This window comes from Solea senegalensis, linkage group LG4 (genome assembly GCF_019176455.1).
Source record: "Solea senegalensis isolate Sse05_10M linkage group LG4, IFAPA_SoseM_1, whole genome shotgun sequence".
NCBI classification, from domain to species: domain Eukaryota; kingdom Metazoa; phylum Chordata; class Actinopteri; order Pleuronectiformes; family Soleidae; genus Solea; species Solea senegalensis.
The window spans coordinates 22,680,450-22,692,109 of NC_058024.1; the positions used below are offsets into that span (position 1 = coordinate 22,680,450).

Genomic DNA, 11,660 nt, shown 5'->3' on the forward strand with positions numbered 1-11,660 from the left:
TAAACCTTTCATCTCCCAACAAATAATACTGTTCAAACTTAAAAAGTACAGCCAAAACTCTATCATTACTAAAACAAACTAACTAGGCCTTAGGGCTTCTTTCACCGATTCATGTAGATAAATGTTTCACCTGTACAACAAAAACCTCTGACAACCTGGGTGAACCACAAATGTGCAATATAAAAAAACACACACACATTGCAGGATTTTGAGAGTACTTAAATGAGTTATGTTTTAAATTGGCTTGATAAGAGCCAGTGTGGCCTTGAACTCAGCTTGCTTCTAATGAGATATCAAAGCTCAACTGTTTACAACAGATCTTTTTCCTTGTGATAATGAAGGGAATCCTCTGAGGTTGCTGCTGTGCTGACACAGCCCTTAGTGCTTAAATCCAAAAATGGGTGCATTAAGTGTATTTTAATTGACTTATATTTACCCAGAGTACTGTCGTGCAAATAAAAAAGATCTTCTGGCACTCCTAGAAGACTTAAAAAGTAGGTCACTCAGTCTCCTATGAGTCATAGATTTTGGCAGGAGACCAAGATGAGCAGGTATGGGAGAGACAGAGCTAAAGCTATGAAGGGCCTAATGGTTTAATAATACTATTTCATCAGTATCATAAAGATAAACTCGCTTACAACTCTATGCACGTTGTTGTACATAGTAATAATAAGCAAAATTGCATGCATCACTGTAGGGGATTAAAGAAAACCAGATACGTTTTGTATTAGACACTTAACTGCATCATAAATTTACACTGCACACAAAATCATATTGTAGTCTCCTGAGCAATGTTGCAGCTTTGTAACTAGATGCAAACTCCCCTACAGTCTTTTCATCCCACCATGTAAATTTCCTTTACTAAGGCAAAAACAGATCTCTCAAATTGGAGATGCCATAGGCCACAGCCCCAGGCTTTACTCCCAGGACCAAAGCACATTGGCAGCTCGGTTGACTTGAGGGGTCGAAGCTGGGCCTGAGATTTCCAAACAGTTACTCTTTGAAAGCGGTGACTCAGTCTGGTCAAATCCATCAGTCGCACAACCTCCAAGGGGAAAAAAACACATTTCGAGGCACCAACCATGTGCGTGTCTCAGGTCCTAAGACCAACACACCTATACTTTCTAAATGAAATTGGTCAACTGGCACAGACCACCTCTCGTCAGTCATCGAGCCCCTCCCCCAGCTAACCTCTCCACCCTCTCATTCGTCCACCCTGAGGGAGAGGCATGCAGGCCAGAGGAAGTATGACTCATCTGAGTAACAAGATGCATTCTTCTGAATCCTCTACAGACGTGCTGTTTGCTAAGTGAAGAGCACAGGAGAGAACAGTGCGGAGACAGAGATAAAGAAGAAAGAAGTGCATATACAAAATTAAACAACAATAACCAAGAAAGAGACTTTGTGTGAGAGCAAGACAGAGGGATGGGGTGGAATTGATAGGGCAAGAGCGAGTCATCACTTGTGTGGGCTTCCTTATTCTTAAAGATCAACATTTCCTCCAACTCCACAGAGTGATTCCTTGGCCTCTGTTAGGGGTTTTCTGAATCACAGATGGAGATTCCAAGTACTACATTAAGGCTAATTCATGAGGTTTCACACCGAAAAAAGAATTACGACAACACGCAATTGTGCAATTCTGCTGAGCATGCAGTGGATAATGAGGGTCATAGGTAAGGGGGTATGAAGAAAAACTGTCAAATCATCAGGTCTTGCAGATCCACTACCGCTTCTTCCCCACCAACACCACATCTGCAAAACTTGGCACTCGCCACTTCTGATCATGAGCCTCACACATCACACACACTCGCCAACTTTTGCATGAAGCTATTTCAGGAGGACTAGTCCACATTAACATCGTCAAAGCAAATGGAGATGAGAAGTATGAGCAACCTACACACGACTGCTGAAACACACCGCTCTTGTGATTTCGTGTTTCCTCCTAATTGCCTACACGATGGTGGTCCACCTAAAAATTGACCTTCAAATTAAAAATTTCATTCCAAAATATCTATTTCCATTCCATTCCCTTCAGTATAGTGCTGCTCCATCACTAAGAAAATAATCAGAGTCAGAGAGATTTTACCATTTTTGGCAGGCAGGCAGAACTCTGCATGAGACAGGTCTTCTCTGTGTAACTGTCAATCACAGTGCATGTAGGAGTAGGCTATTTGTCACCAGAACTGATTTTTTTGTTCAATCAAAATAATCGTCACTCCACATTATCGACTGCAGTGGAGTCTATACAGTACAAGAAAGAATTTATTAGGAACCTAAAACACTACATCCCCAACTTGTTTTACTGTCGGCACAGGCAGGACTTGAGGGATAAGGAGACAAATCACATCTGCTGAGCTCAAGTATTTAACCTTGTTAAGCAGGCTTAAAACTGTGAACTTAATTAAACCTGAGCCGCCCTGACTTTCCTCCCAGACTGTCATTCAGACACTAAAAAATTCATCACCGGTGCTACACTGTAAACAGAAATCAGCTAATGAACACACGAGAGCTGACATAACTGTAACTCGCACTGCAGTCCTCCTTAGTAAATACTGATACCACTGCAGTGAACAAGCAAGTTCCTTCAAAAGAAGGACTTACCTCTTAAAACACCAGTGCCCATTAGACGAAAAGCTGTGTGGTAACATTGTTCAATACTGCAATGACGATTCTATAAAACACTCAACTTTTCATGCCTTCCTAAGTCATTTTGCAAGCTAACCTCCCAGTCACCAAGTTGACACCATTTAATCCAAGGGCCTATTAATCAGGGTGCATAAATATAGATATATAATTACCTGACTTTATTAACACAGTAAGCCTATCCTGTTCTTTAATTATACATAATACATAATTATATCGAAAATATCTGTCAATATAAACCTTTAGGTTGAGTTAAAAACAAATCTCAAATCAAGTAAATTAAGGGGAAATAGAAACAGAAGATATATTCAATCAAACAAACCTTTGGCTTGGGCTTTCTGAGAGAGCATGAAAAATTTGCATTGCTTTTTCCTCAGGAAAACCATGGAGCCATCTCACACCAGTGTTGCCACATTACCTTCCATTAAAAGTAGCTAAAGCCAGCCTGGAAAGGTGTCAGATGTCGCTAGAACACGCCCTGTCCTCAGCAAGTTCAGATATGGGAATGAAGTTAATTAAAGGTGTTGAAGATTAACAGTGAAACTGAATCGTAAAATAAAGGGACAAGGAAACGAAACCTTCTTCACAACCTTCACAGACACCGTTCTACTTGGATGAACAATACCCATTTGAATCATCACACATTTGCATCGTTACATCCTGAGTCCTGAGTGATAGGACCACGTCCAGATCATGCTACGCACTGGTCTAAATCACACCCAATGCATCCGCAGATCACGATCACAGAAACCACATTCGGAGGTGGTTTAAGGACGCATGTGGACACATTCCTGAGGATGTATAAACAGTCGATCATCAGTACACACTCTGCCTCCTCAGCTGACATAATCTGTCCAGTTTTTTTTTTGTTTTTAAAAAAAAAATAAACTAATAAGCACTCGCACCTTGCAGCGAGAAGACCCGGGTTCGAGCCCCGGTTGGAACAAGGGCCTTTCTGCATGGAGTTTGCATGTTCTCCCCGTGTGTGCGCGGGTTCTCTCCGGGTTCTCCGGCTTCCTCCCACAGTCCAAAAACATGCAATGTGTGGATTAGGTATATTGGACACGCTAAATTGACCGTAGGAGTGAGTGTGAGAGTGAATGGTTGTTTGTCTCTAGTTGTGTGTGGCCCTGCGATGGACTGGCGAACTGTCCAGGGTGTACCCCGCCTATTGCCCGATGTAGCTGAGATTGGCACAGCACCCCCCGCGACCCTCTGGTGGAGGATAAAGCGGTTAGATGATGACTGACTGACATTCATTCATTTGCAGCCACTACCACAATATTAACCATATAATTCATATTTAATGGTTACAAGTTCTTCAGCACCAGTAGAGCGTTAATTCACTTTTTTATCCTTAAAAGAGTGAATCGCTTTACATGGCTTTAGAAGAAAAAAATATTATAGTGGTAGTCTGAAACAGTCTTATAAATTACATGCATCCAACTAATGATTATTTCTATAATCGATTACTCTGTTGATTAGTTGTTTGGTCCATAAAATATCACAAACCACAATTATTCTGTTGCATGATTTCTACGTTATATGGAGCAAAGAAACAAGAAAATAATATTCACGTTTAAAAAGCTAAAACAAATTAAGAGAACTTGCTTTAATTATTATAAAAACACACAAAATAGTTGGTTAATTAATTTAGTTTTTTATTATTGATTAATTGTTTAATTGTTGCAGCACAACCACTAGTACTTTTATAGTGGGACAAGGACAGTAGAAGTAGTAGTATTTCATAGCATATTGAAGCTACAGCAGTAGTTCCACTTGACAGTGTATAGAAACGTACTGACTGAGCGGACACATCTGCACCGTCAGACTCCTTAAAAATATTACTTTTGTTCTTGCAAACAGTCATGAATTCAGCATGTATTGAATAAAGGGCGGGGACACTAGAGCCAATCATATTTGGCCACAGGAGACGCACCCAGGACATATTTTCATGCCAGGTGTAACAGTCACACCTAGCACTATGTTCAATTGGATCACTGTGATGTTATTACCAGGTCTAAATTGGGCCGGAAAGCTTTCAATTTATCAGACACAGGACTCAGTGGATGGCAAACAGCAGTTGAAATACCACTTCTCTATGTGTTTCAAGCTTACTAAACACATGGTGTGATTAAGGGACTCTTATTGGCTTAAAAAAACAAAGGCTTTGATTCCACATTCAAAGCTTTGTGTGTTGCTTTGTTCAACTTGAGTAAAATGATCACTGCTGATGCTCATGTGTCCACCAACACCTCTGTGCTGCGCACTCACTAGGTAGTTTCCCCCACTTCATTTGACTTAGATGCTGCATATGTGGGCATCTTATTAAAAAACAAGTGTGAATACATGCTGCATGTAAACACCATGATCACTGGGGGACTTCAAGTTTGTCTATGAGAAACTTAAAATTAACCACATGCAGTGTTTAAGTGTACACATGCAGCCACAGGCACCGCTTCCTCACAGACCACTGATATTATCATATTCAATCAAGTCTGATTTATGGTAGACGCTACACTTGTCTTTGCCATGTTGTCATCTATAAGCTGCCATGTCATGAAAGCGGCCCACAGAAAGTGCTGACGATAACATCTAGCAATATTAAGTTATTAATAAGATTAGAGAGGAGATTGTAGATCCTACATGGTTACACATGAATACAGATGAGGACTGTTTTTACATTTAAAATGTTCCCGGTTAAAAGAGAAGTCCCTGCCTCTGCTGCAATACACCCGCCTTAACTGTCATTTAACCTGAAAGTGAATTTGATATCAGCTACCGGAGACACTGTCATGATTAAATCAGAAACCAAATACAACGATGAAAGCCCCATTCTTATTAGTTAAGCTGTGTCAGCTTAGCAAGTTCATCTTCCTGCACACAGCGCTAATGTCTCCTAAGAGTGTGAATCATACAGAATAAGCATATCAATCGCTTCTCCTGAGTAAACGACAAAAAAGCTCAGGCAAAATATAGTGATACTAAAGGCCTATCAAAACTCAAAGACAAAAAGTATACAACATAATGAATTATTAAATCCTTCAAGGCACAGAGGAGTCAAGTCAGTCTTTTTCATTCAGGACTTGGCTATTCATTAGTACTTGCATACATAAATGTCAAATGACCGCTTCTGTGAACACTGTGTTTTCTGAAATGTTTTGTTTACATGTTATTAAACACATTAACTCCTCTTTAACGGAGCCAATTTCTTTTCACATATTGTGAAAAAAAATCTTTAAAAAAAACAAACACTTCTCTTCATGTAGTTCTTATTAGACTTGAATGCAAGCACAGGAAACAAACATTTATAATGGACTTACCACAGAATTTATTGGTCTTTCTGATACCACAAGGCTGGAATGACTCACACAAACTGCCATGAACTGCAGGAGTGGCCAACCTCCACTTCCCCTACCACCCCACACGCACACACACACACACTTTGTAAACTTACCCAGTAGACGTGATTGTGGGTAGTTAGTTACAGTAGTTCCCCTGCAAAGAGAAGGGCCTGAGCACCTGAGCAAATGTGCCACCGATATTAGCCAACAAACCCACTTGAAGTAACCATCACATGCTTCCCTCACAGATTTGTGTCCACATACAAACCCAGGACATGAATTGGTGCATATACAGACAAGTTCACTGACAGATTCAACTCAATAGACTGGGAGGAGGTGGGAAGAGGAGAGCCAGGCAGTGAATTGCTGGATGAATAAAAAATGAAAGTGAAGTGCTTCAGTAAATTCGCTCTCTCCATCCCGTGAGGAGGGTTGGTGGTGAAGGGGTGGGGGTGGCGGTGGAATAGAGGCTCGTTTGAAAACTGAACCACTGCTGCATTCCCTCATCCACCCCATATACAGCGAGGGGCTCTTTAAAAATTCATTAATTTACAGCAAAAATAGATTAAAGCACCCAGCTGAGCAAAACTCAAAATTTGGCTCCTGAATAACATTAATGATAAAACATCTCCCTCAAGCCCAGAGGGGTTTTGCCATCAGAGACAGTACTGGCTTTTTTTTCACCTTGCAGCACCTTGTGAAAAACATATTTTCAATAAAAATAAAATAATGCCTTTATTGTCATTTTTAATTATCTTGTTCTTTCGATGAAAAAAGAGCCACACAAAAACCTGCAAAAACTAATTAAAATCCATCTAAGGATCTGTCATTCCCAAGATGCCATGCCAATGTCATTCTATTTACCATTTGATATCTAAGCTACAGAGACTCAATGACAGCTGCTCCAGGCCCCAAAAATGCTACAACTGCAGTTACAGTAATTGCTCTGGCCAGCACTAAATGAGGTTCACTTAAAAGCAATTATCCCCCTCTGATGTCTCACATAAAGAGAGTTCTTTAACATGGAGAAGAGTGGGCTCACACAATGTGACTGCAAACAAGATTCAAATTGGAATCAGGGAGGCATTTCCAGCAGATGAATGGCTTCATAGCTCATCAGCATTCTAGTGATGCACAGAGTTGCTAATGAAGACTGAGCCAGTCCTCCTCACCAGCACAACCGAGAGAGCAAAACTTCACACTGGATATAAGAATGTCTAGAAATATCTAACAAATCTGTGAATGTATTTGGCATTAGAGGACAGCCTAGACTGCACACAGAGGAAACAGCTGTTAAAAAGAAAAGGAAGATCCTGGTTTTTTTACTCATCCAAGGTGAAAAACTCACTGAAGGACGAGATGATAGGTGATGAAGCAAAGAGAAAAAAAAACAACAGTTATCAAATAAAATAACTTCACATTCATGAGCAGAGACAAGACTGAAATAAGCCCAGTTTGGATTCAGACCAAAAAAACTAATTTTAAAAACCTAAAAAGGGTCCTTTGACCAACAGCATCACTACTACATCATGCCAAAAAATATCAGCCATCCTCATGAATAAATTGCCACCTGCCAATCGGCTAATACAATAGGTTTTCAGCCTGAGGGGGAAGATGTAGCGGTATAATAAGGGTTGCTACAGAGGGTACCTGTTGGTTGCTGTCCAACTACACATAGTGGTTATTGTGGGGGGGGGGCTGGGATGGGCATTTTGTGCTGCCAGAGGCTCGTCTACCTCCACGATCCTGATAACTGCATCTCAAGGAAGGTTATTTGAATAATCACTTCAAGGGGAGAAATTAAAAAGCCTTTCAGTGAGACTGGGCTAGGCACGGGGCTACATTCAGAATTTCAAATGAGGTGCTGGTATTGAAACAGTAGATACCCATTCTGAATTCACTGTACTAATGCTGACTGACCCTGACATCCAGCCAAATCAACACCACATCCTGTCATTATTTCATTCAATCTATTAAATGATAGCCCCCTAGATGAACATTATCTATGACCCAATGATGTCAATATTTATTACATAGCATATTCTTTGTCCTGAAAGATGGAGGGGGAGAGAGAGAAAGCGAAATCAAGGATGAAAGAGAGGGGTGTCTTGTTATTAGGCAATGCATGTTCAAAGATCACTGATGGCTGAAAGCTCCATTAGTGCAGTGCTGTATCACACAATCCCATTGACACTTTTAAACGGTAACTGTGAGTATACACAGATGTGCCATTTATATGTGATTTGAGACAAAAAAATTATCATTTCACTAAAAATGTCAACTATTACAAACACACTTGACAGTGTAAACGAGCAGTTAAGTCTGAGCCTGAGCAACATCTTCAGTGATGAGCAAAAACTGATTTTTGAGGAGGCCTTTAGGAAAAAAAAGAAATTACATGTGCTGCGATTCATATTTTTGAAGTGTACAATGCATGAATCCGCTCCACTCCAATTCTATTCTTCAACAGTCAGCAAACAACAGAAAAGTGTCTTTCAGTTGCATGTCAATTTTGTGAATAGAAAAGGCATTCAAAGAAATCTGTAATGCAAGGGGGGTGAAACCTGTCTAAGACCAAGCAGCTGCAGCTGAGAAACCACAATAAAATGCAATTCAACTTTAACCGCACATGAAACCCATGCATCATCTTTTCTTGGAACAATGTACAGTGGATCATTTGTAGAATAAGAGAAAATACAGAGATTGAGACATTATGCTATATTAAACTTGTACTCATCATACTTTAAGCACCATGTCCAACAAGCTTACTGAAGGTCTGCTATTTAAAGGATGGCTGATTAAGAAGCAAACCTGACCTTTGATCGTGGGTGCTGACTAACGCTGTGGGCATTTTGTTGGTTGGAGCATAAGGTCTGGTCGGGTGGGGAATTTGGTGTTTTGTTTTAGTCATAGTCTTTTTCTGCAGATTGGGCATATACGATGAATACTATTTGGCACCTCGTTACATATAATTAAAAAATGCCCGTGTCTTCATTGATAAAAAAAATGCACAAGTTGACAGCGAGGCAAATTGACTTCAGTCATCCATCGCAAGGCACTGCTTTGTTTGCAATTGCACGAAAAATGTCACAGCATTTGACATCGGCAATTAGTGTGTCTTAAATATGCGATCACACACCAAATGGTTTAACATCAAAGCATAGAGAGGAGCGTGTCTTCAGAGGTGCCATGCATAGACATTTTAACTGCTTCACTGTCTGAGGCATCTAAGGACAACAAACCGTACGGATATAAACCAGCAGAGGCAGTTGACAGCCCCGAGATCAAGGTCTGTGGCATTAAATGGACCTGAAGCATGCGTTGCACTTGTTGATTTTCCAGCCACATGACAGACATGCGCCCTGTCACATACTGCTTTCCCGCTTATACATACACGAGGATCGGGGTTTTTTTTTTTTGTTTTTTTCTGGAGGGATTTAAAAGCCGCCTGAGAAACAGACGACTGACAGACAAGAAAACACGCTGCAACAGCTGAGAGTCAAATACCATCAGAGCACGCCGGAAAGCCAAATTACACTGGGCTCTCTCTCCTCTCTCTCACACACACACACACACACAAACACTTGAGGCTGGACACACAGCGTCTCCCCATACCAAACAGCTAGCTAACGATAGCTGCTGGAGGGCAGGGATATGTCATTATATCCCTCTAACGCGAGGACAAACACACACATAGACCCAGTCCTGGCCCAGGAGAGAGCGCCAGCAGAGCTCTGCTAAAGTTAGCTGGCTACTAAAACTGGTTAGCTAGCTGTCAAAGTTGCCCTGTCACTTGTCACCGGTTGCACGGCGGAGCTAGCAGGCTAACACGGGAGCTGTCAACTTGGAGAGTTACAGCAACACGCCCGGGGTGGACTAACACTGACCACAGGGCAACACTGACTGCTTCTCCGGGAAGCAAAAAATATGTCCCCGCACGCCCCGTCACTCTGTGTCAGGGCCTTTTCGCGGGGCGCAATCCCCACAACTTCACTGCAGCTCACTTCCCCGTCAAAGTCGTCCATTTCGTGGGCCTTAGTTCAACTTCCATGCCCGTGTAGCTCACTTACTCTGGGTGAAAGCTGCTGTGACGGTGGCTCCCTGTAAATCCTCACGGTAGTTTCAGAGTAACTGCCCCCTCCCCTTCCTTCCACCTTCTCTTCTTCAGCCAGCAGGAGCCCCACGGGAGTGTCTTTCGCTCTTGACGCTATCGTCCTGTGGTGCAAAAAGCCGCGCTGGCCGTAGCTTCGCCGGTGAACCCGCGGTGCTGTGGCGTCCCTACTCTGCTCCTCTCCGCCTTCTTTCGTTCGCCTTTCTCTCGGCGGCCGTGCCAACATCCGGGAGTCTTCCCCACTCCTCCCCCTCCCCGCGTTTGGTTAAAACTGCCCGGAACTACTTTCCCATACGACGACAACGACGACGACTCTCTGTAGGTTCCCCCCTCCCTCCTCTGTCTCACCACCTCTGCCGCCACAGAAACTAGCGCGCGCTCAAACGCACGAGCCTGACTATGGAAGACCAGTGAGTGCACCCACACCTGAACTCTTCAGTCACTGCATCAACACATTTAGTTCTTTGCAGTATTTACAAACTCGTCACATCATGATTGTAAGATGAAGAATAAACCTGGACTAAATCTACGTGTAATACCACTGATGAAAAGTTACCTTTTTGTCCCACATCCTTCCCACATCCATATTTTTCAGTTTTTTTTTTACTAATTTGCAGAGATAAATGTGTTATTTGATCACGAGACAGTGAATCTGAGACGTATGTCTCATTCCTACAACAACAGAGGAAGTTGGGATTGGGGAAAAAAAATCAATAAAATTGACAAAAAATTGATGTCAGAGTTTCTTCCTTCAAAGAACAGTAAACACACACACACACACACACACTGTTTACTGTGTTTCTGTTAAGTCTTATGAGTAAAAAATAGTACAATTATTTAATAGAAAATTATAATTTATAATAGAAAAAAACAATACTTAATTTCACCAGGTAAAAAAAATGGATGAGACAGCCCTTTAAGTTAAAGTGTGTAAACCACTTAAGTTAAATTATGTTTTATATTTACTTTCTGATAGTTTATATGTGTATGTATGTGTGTGTGTACTATATCATAATATTTATCATCAGTCTATTATGTGAGTAGTGCACTGAATTCATGGTTTCTTATATTACATATTGTTCTAACAAATATGATTTAAAATGTACCGTCAAGGATGTTTAACCTATTTCTTTCTTTTTCTTTTTTTTCTTTACAATGTTACACACTCTTAGAGGTGCAGGAAGATGTTATTGCTGAAGTTTTAAAATGGCTGTGCTTTATGGTTTTAACAATGTAGGTCATTTCTCTCCACTCACAGCAGGTAATGTTAAAAGGTTCCATATAAAAACCTCACACATCCCTTTTAATAGTTCTGAGCACCTAGCAATACTGTCTTTGTAACGTCCACCTCTGATTTTTATTTTTTTTTAATTAATTCCAATTGTCCATCTATTTTAAACAATTATTACACTGACTCACAGGACTTCAGCATCAGAATCAGGTTTATTGCCAAGTAAAGTTTACACAATACTAGAGAATTTGCTGTGACATATCAATAATAGAAGGAAAATAAAAATAGAAAAGAGTTAGAGAAAGAGTTATTTATAACAGAGTGATTCAGG

General features: G+C 41.0%; 1 protein-coding gene across 1 annotated transcript in view; it reads right to left on the reverse strand.

The window, feature by feature from the left end:
• Window positions 1-10,316, reverse strand: part of foxj3 (forkhead box J3) — a 77,720-nt gene extending 67,404 nt beyond the window's left edge. The window contains exon 1 of the mRNA XM_044024492.1: window positions 10,058-10,316. The gene's annotated coding sequence lies outside the window, so the exon portion shown is untranslated. The remainder of the gene's footprint in view (window positions 1-10,057) is intronic.
• Window positions 10,317-11,660: the final 1,344 nt, after the last annotated feature.